Below are 8,091 nucleotides of genomic sequence, written 5' to 3' on the forward strand. Positions count from 1 at the left end.
GATCTGGATCTCGCCGGATCCTCAGACACAATGGATATAGACTGCTTAGGCAAAAAGTTGGTGGCAGCAGGTGACCCTGAGGCGTAAACTGACTCACTGAATGTTCCATGCCTTCCCAGCCTCACAATAACTTCATCCTCCAGTGGAATTGTTGCGGTTTTTTCCACCAATGGTATGAGCTACGGCAACTGTTAGACTTTATAGTTGCTTTCTGCATTGCCCTCCAGGACACCTGGTTCCTGGCAATGCGGAACCTTGCCCTCTGTGGCTATAAGGGATATTACAGGAACCGTAGCGACTATAATCGAGTTTCAGGTGGTGTGGCTGTGGCTGTCAGAATAGGGACGACGCAGGAAATAACTGTCTGCAACGTATCTTCCTCCAAATGGTGCAGTACCCCTGATTGTATTAGCTGCACTGGTTGATCAACTATCTAAACCTTTTCTACTTTTGGGAGATTTTAACGCCCATTACGCCTTGTGAGGTGACCTTGCCGAGGAAGAGATGTCGAAACTTTACTGTCTCAGTTCGACCTCTGCCTCTTCAACATTGGGGCCACCATACATTTCAGTGTGGCACGAGGTAGTTAATTGGCCATTAACTGATTGATCTGCAGACCATGACTTCTCCAATCTGTGCACTGGAGACGACCTGTGTGGTAGCGACTACTTCCTCATCATATTGTCACTGCCCCGGCGTCAGGCCCGCGGACGCCTGCCCAGATGGGCTTTAAACAAAGCTGATTGGGAAACATTCACCTCTGATGTCATCGTTGACTGCCTCACATGCCAACATCGATGTAGTGGTTGAGCAGGTGACTACCACAATAGTTTCTGCGGCAGAAAACGCAATCCCTCCCTCTTTAGGGTGCTCCCAGCGACAGATAGTCCCATGGTAGTTGCCGGAAGTCGCTGAGGCAGTTACGTAGCGTAGGCGAGCTCTACAGCGACATAAGCGACACCCTTCCGTACAACATCTTATAGCCTTTAAGAGGATCTATGCCCGTGTACACCAGCTTATAAAACGTGTCTGAGAACTACCCCCCCCCCCCCCTCCCAGCCTTTCGCACCCTCAAATGGCGTATGGAAAGGAAAGTACTCTCGTTCACTACACGCCACAGTGAACCCTATAACGCCACATTTAAGGAGTGTGAGCACCTCTGCGCACTTGCACACTGCCGTGACACAGCTCCTGGGTCGGATCGGATCCACAGTCAGATGACCTCTCGTCTAACTAAAAGCTCCATCTCCTCGTCATCTTCAAGCGGATCTGGTGCGACGGTGTCTTTCAATCGCAATGGTGGGAGAGCACTATCGTTGTGTTGCTCAAACCCGCCAAAAACTCACTTGGTGTGCATAGCTATCGGCCCATCAGCCTCACTAACGTTGTTTGTAAGCTGCTGGAACGTATGATGTCTCGGCGGTTGGTTTGGTCCTGGAGTCACGTGACCCACTGGCTCCATGTCAGGGTTCTCTACCACTGATAATCTTGTGTCCCTCGAGTCTGCCATCCGATCAGCTTTTTCCAGACTCCACCATCTTGTTGCCTTCTGTTTTGATCCACGCAAAGCGTATGACACCACCTGGCGCCGTCATATCCTCGCCACATTACACGGGTGGGGTCTCCGAGGCCTGTTCCCGATTTTATCCAGAATTTCCTGTCGCTCGGTACTTTCCGTGTACAAATTGGTGCCTCCCATATTTCCCCCCAATATCTAGGAGAATTGTATTGTATTGAGTGTGTCTCTATTTTTAGTGGCCATTAACGGTTTAGCGGCAGCTGTAGGGCCGTCCGTCTCACTCTCTCTGTATGCAGACGACTTCTGCATCTCATACTGCTCCACCAATACGAGGTGCATTCAAGTTCTAAGGCCTCCGATTTTTTTTCTCCGAACTGGAAAGAGATAGAAACATGCGCATTGTTTTGAAATGAGGCCACGTTCATTGTCAATACGTCCCAGAGATGGCAGCACCGTACGGCAGATGGAATTTTACCGCCAGCGGCAAGAATGAGAACTGTTTTAAATAAAAATGGCGACGTTTTCCTTACTTGAACAGCGTGCAATCATTCGTTTTCTGAATTTGCGTGGTGTGAAACCAACAGAAATTCATCGACAGTTGAAGGAGACATGTGGTGATGGAGTTATGGATGTGTCGAAAGTGCGTTCGTGGGTGCGACAGTTTAATGAAGGCAGAACATCGTGTGACAACAAACCGAAACAACCTCGGGCTCGCACAAGCCGGTCTGACGACATAATCGAGAAAGTGGAGAGAATTGTTTTGGGGGACCGCCGAATGACTGTTGAACAGATCGCCTCCGGAGTTGGCATTTCTGTGGGTTCTGTGGACACAATCCTGCATGACGACGTGAAAATGCGAAAAGTGTCATCCAGGTGGGTGCCACGAATGCTGACGGACGACCACATGGCTGCCCGTGTGGCATGTTGCCAAGCAATGTTGACGTGCAACGACGGCACGAATGGGACTTTCTTTTCTTCGGTTGTGACAATGGATGAGACGTGGATGCCATTTTTCAATCCATAAACAAAGCGCCAGTCAGCTCAAAGGAAACACACAGATTCACCGCCACCAAAAAAATTTCGGGTAACCGCCAGTGCTGAAAAAATGATGGTGTCCATGTTCTGGGACAGCGAGGGCGTAATCCTTACCCATTGCGTTCCAAAGGGCACTACGGTAACAAGTGCATCCTACAAAAATGTTTTGAAGAACAAATTCCTTCCTGCACTGCAACAAAAACGGCCGGGAAGGGCTGCACGTGTGCTGTTTCACCAAGACAACGCACCCGCACATCGAGCTAACGTTACGCAACAGTTTCTTCGTGATAACAACTATGAAGTGATTCTTCATGCTCCCTACTCACCTGACCTGGCTCCTAGTGACTTTTGGCTTTTTCCAACAATGAAAGACACTCTCCGTGGCCGCACATTCACCAGCCGTGCAGCTATTGCCTCAGCGATTTTCCAGTGGTCAAAAGAGACTCCTAAAGAAGCCTTCGCCACTGCCATGGAATCATGGCGTGAGCGTTGTGAAAAATGTGTACGTCTGCAGGGCGATTACGTCGAGAAGTAACGCTAGTTTCATCGATTTCGGGTGAGTAGTTAATTAGAAAAAAAATCGGAGGCGTTAGAACTTGAATGCACCTCGTACTGGTGTTGCTGAGCGGCGCCTACAGGGAGCCATCCACAAGGCGTAGTCATGGACTCTCGCCCATGGCTTCCAGTTTTCAGCTGCTACGTCGTGTGTCTTGCACTTCTGTAGACGTTGTACCGTTCATCCGTAACCAGAACTTTACCTTCATGACGATTCACTCATTGTAGTGGAGACATATCGATTCTTAGGACTAGTTTTCGACGCCCCATTGACTTGGCTACCTCACCTTCGTCAGCTTAAGCAGAAGTACTGTCAGCACCTCAATGACTTCTGCTGCCTGAGCAACATCTCCCGCATTGGCGGCCCAGGTCAGGGCTCACGATTGCGATCCCTTCTGTCTGACCTGGAGTCTTTTTCCTTTACCACCTCCTATCCAGGTCCGTCCTCCATTGTGTACACCTAGTTCGCAGATTCGTCTGGACCTATCAAATGAGCCCAAGAAAATTACACCTGCCACTATCCACTGTCACTTCCTCTCGATTCTTGGCGTGTTCCGTGGCTCTGAAGTGGTTTACAACGACGAAACGATGGCTGATGGTCATGTTGGCTTCACCTACGTCCACAGAGGTCGTTTTCAACAGCATTCGTTGCCCGATGGCTGCAGTGTATTCACTGCAGAGCTGGTGGCCGTCTCTCGTGTACCTCAGTATATCCGTTGATGCCCTGGGGAATCGCTTCTTCTGTGTACTCCTTGAGCAGCCTACAAGTTAACGACCAGTGCTACCCTCGCCATCTTTGGTGGCGTCCGTCCAGGAGTCCATCTACGCCGTGGACCGCTCCTGTTTTTCAGTAGTGTTTGCGTGCACCCCGGGACACCTCGGCATCCCAGGCAACGAACTTACCGACAGGCTGGCCAAACAGGCCACGCAGAAACTGCTTCTGGAGGCGGGCATCTCTGAACGCGACCTACGTTCTGACTTCCGCCGAAGAGGCTTTCGGCTTTGGGAGACGGAATAGCATAACCGTACACAAATAAACAGCATGTCATTAAGGAGACTATGAATGTGTGAAAGTCTTCCATGTCGGCCTCTGGCAGGGAATCAGTTGTCCTCTGCCGGCTCCACATTGGACACGCTTGGGCAGCCCATGGTTACCTCTTGACTCGCCTCAATGTCGGTGCAGCGCCCGGTTGACAGTGGTACATATTCTGGTGCACTGTCGGACTTTTTCTGCCCAGCGACGAAATCCTGGGTTACCGGACTCGTTGACGCTAATTTTATCTGACAACGCCTCATCGGCTAATTTAGTTTTAAGTTTTATTCGTGAGGGTGGGTTTTATCATTTGATCTAAGTTTTAGCGCATATCCTTCGTCCCTGTGTGTCTTCCTCCCTACTGCTTCTAGGGTAGAGGTTTTAATGTGTTGCAAAGTGGATGGCTTGTCCTTTTTTATTCTCATGGACAGCCAGCCATGGTAATATGCTTTGGTGTTTTAATTTCTTCATCCCGTTTCTTACATTATTGTTGTTTTCTTGTCCTCTTTTGTCCATTTGCATGTATGTTGCTCTTCATCGTTCTTGTGATTTTTCCTTTCATTCCGTTTTGAGTTGTCAGTCTCGTTCGTTTTATTCCCACACTTGTGGCATTGTTTTATTCGGAACAAGGTACTGATGACATCATAGTTTGGTTTCTTTCCCACTGTTGTAATCCAACCAACTAATGCTGGACTCTATATGCCATCTATACCAGCTTCCATTAATTATCGTTTTTCTGTCACGTTAGAGGGCAGATCTCTGATCCACTGCCTCGTATAGGTGCCCAATGAAATCTTTTCACCTAGCTGCTCTTTTCTTTACTTTAAACAGGGGAATTACTCTTTCACTTGTGATGTTGATGCCTTTGCTTGTAACTTAAAAAAGTTTGTTTTGGCATTTCTGTTGGCAAGACCCGTATGTCCGACGAACATTTCTTTTTTGGTTTCTTTGACGTAGGACCATCGTTCTTGATTTCCTGCCTTTCCTGTTAGTTTCATATCTAAGTGATTTGTATTGCCTTTTTCTGAGCATCTTTGTACTTTCATTGACAAACTCGTTCATTGACAAACTGAAATATTTTGTTTGGTACTCAAGGTTTCTTCGCATTTGCCTACCTCGTCTGTCCGAATTCTGTGATTCCACTTTCTAGGAATGTCCATTGCACTTCACCGTTACTCAGTAATGTAGTGTCCTACTTCCTTCTGCATTGGTTCTTACGAACGATTCTCTTACATTTGAGCCTACTGTTCATGATTACTAAATTGTGATCTGAGTCTATATCTGCTCCTGGATGGGTCTTACAATCAAGTAACGGGTTTCGTGTTACATATAACAGAATGATGTAATCCATCGGAAATCTTAGTGTCTCTAGGTCGTATCCATGTATACGTCTTCTTTTTTTGTGGTTAATAAACCTTGTATTCGCTGCTACAAGCAGAAATTTATCAGAGAACTCTTTGTCTGCTTCTCCACCCACTTCGACAAGGCCATTGGTAGAGCAAGGGGTATACCGAGAGTCTTCGGCCACTATTACTGATGAATTTATTCAAAATTTAAGCAGTTACATGGCTAGAAACTTCACCATTCAGGAAACAATATTTCATTGTAATGAGCATGTAACAATCTCAGAATATGCTGTAAGTTAAACATTGATCCCTAATTCATTTATATGTATTTGTAAACATAAGGAGTCTGTTTCTTTTGAACACTGACTTCGAGGACACAAATTTTTATCCGATCTGAAGATGACCAGCCACTGATGTAAACCGATTGTGGGAATTAAACTTTGATGCTGTATGACTACTGTGTACTTCCACAGTGTCGGGAAACGTTTGGGTGTTATTTATGGGAGAAACAATTTACTTACGAAAATAGCAGAATATCAAAATCTTACACTTTTCTTAAAAAGTAGAAAACCTCTATTAGATAAAAGGGGGGAACTTTCTCAGCAGAGAAAAATAGATCAGATTTTTCTCCAAGAAAAGAGTAGCTCGTGTTGTGTGTTGTCACCTAATACCTCTAATTATTTGAAGGGCTACAGCAGGTCCTTCACTTCACCTCAAACAATGGAGGGAAATCTAGGGATGCAACTATTTTAGTGCCTTATGTGTTGTGGATGCTGTACTACTGTTACCTGCTGCTAATATTGCTGATATTTTATTTTGCTATTTCACGATTTGAGACCGATGGTCTATATCACTACTGACTATCGACAAAATAGTTTGGCTACGTCGTGTTTTTTACTAACTGTCCTCCAAAGCAAGGCTGCAGAGATTTTTCATTGTAAATTATTTAGCCATTATTTCGAACGCCATATTCATACACAGCATTTATATCAAAACGACTAACCTGCACACTCATTCGTCCCCCCCCCCCTCCCAAATCAACCATACCAAGGAAGTAGGCAAGATTTGTCAAAGGCGGAGGGGGAGGGGGTACGATTTCCTCAACATATATTCAAACATTAATTTGAACTAGATTTCTAAAGCATGTGAACTCATAAATGATTCTGTATTTATCCATTACGATATGATGTCCCCTCAACGGTGTACAACGTTTATATGACGTTCATTTTCAAACAAATTGTAGTTGTGACGGTTATACTCACTGTTCCAAGGATATTACGAATAAGATATTTCGCAGTAAGACATCGTCTCTTCTGCGAAACTTGAGTATTTCGTGTATCCGTTCCACAAATGAGCCACCTTTATGTACAGATACGAATACATAGTATAAACTGACGATTGCTAGCCGCCTTCCTACGTAAATATGGCTTTTACTGCTGGGAGCCACTGAAGATGTGGTAGGCTCGCCTTCAGTGCTCCTCTTTTCACATAAGAGACTGCATCTGGAATCTGCCAAGAAAGGAGGAAATTGGCTGTGGCCTATAGTAAAGGACCAACCCAGCATGTGTCCAAATTGGAAATGGGAAACCACAGGAGATCATGTTCAAGGTTGCCGGCGGATGTATTCAAACCACCCCGCCTCTCGAATCCAGGAAATGCAACTTCAGTGCCTCGTGGTTCGAATGATTCAAGTGGCTCTGAGCACTGTGGGACATAACTGCTGAGGTCATCAGTCCCCTAGAGCGTAGAACTACTTAAACCTAACTAACCTAAGGACATCACACACATCCATGCCGGACGCAGGATTCGAACCTGCGACCGTAGCAGTCTCGCGGTTCCGGACTGCAGCGCCTAGAACCGCACGGCCACCCCGGCCGGCAGTGCCTCGTGGTGCAGAGCTACCCTGGTCGGTGGAGAGCCTGGAAAAAATTTATTGCTGTTCACTGTTTTCAAACAAGATTAAATACGCCACAATGCATGAAATTCTGATACTGAAAGTTGTTCTTTTAATAGTGGGTGTTTCGTTCTTCGATAACGTATGAATACATGCATAATTTAAGATGTAATTATGCATGAGTTTCGTGGTTTCAGTTATTATAATGTAATGAGGAGGACTGATGAGGTAAGGAATGAGGCGGTTATGCGAAGAATCGGAGAGCAAAGGAATATCTGGAAAACAACGATAAGAAGAGGGGGCAGTACGACAGGACATATATTAAGACATTAGGGAATGACTTCAATGGTAGTAGAGGGCGCTGTGGAGGCCAAAAACTGTTGAGGGAATACATCCAGCAAGTAACTGAGGACGTAGGTTGCAAGTGCTACTCTGAACTGAAGAGGTTGGCACAGGAGAGGAATCGTAGCGGACCGCATCAAACCAATGAGACTGACTGATGGCTCAAAAAAAAAAAGTATTATAAGAGCATAAATAGATTTTGGACGGAAGGAGGAAGGGGGGGGCAGTTGGCTTGGATAAATTCTTCAGCCAGCCCAATGAAAAAAAAATATTTCAGAAACGAACTAATTATAGAATCTACGCCGGCTGAAGTGGCCGTGCGGTTCTAGGCACTGCAGTCTGGAACCGCGCGACCGCTACGGTCGCA

Source organism: Schistocerca cancellata, chromosome 3, assembly GCF_023864275.1.
Source record: "Schistocerca cancellata isolate TAMUIC-IGC-003103 chromosome 3, iqSchCanc2.1, whole genome shotgun sequence".
NCBI lineage: Eukaryota > Metazoa > Arthropoda > Insecta > Orthoptera > Acrididae > Schistocerca > Schistocerca cancellata.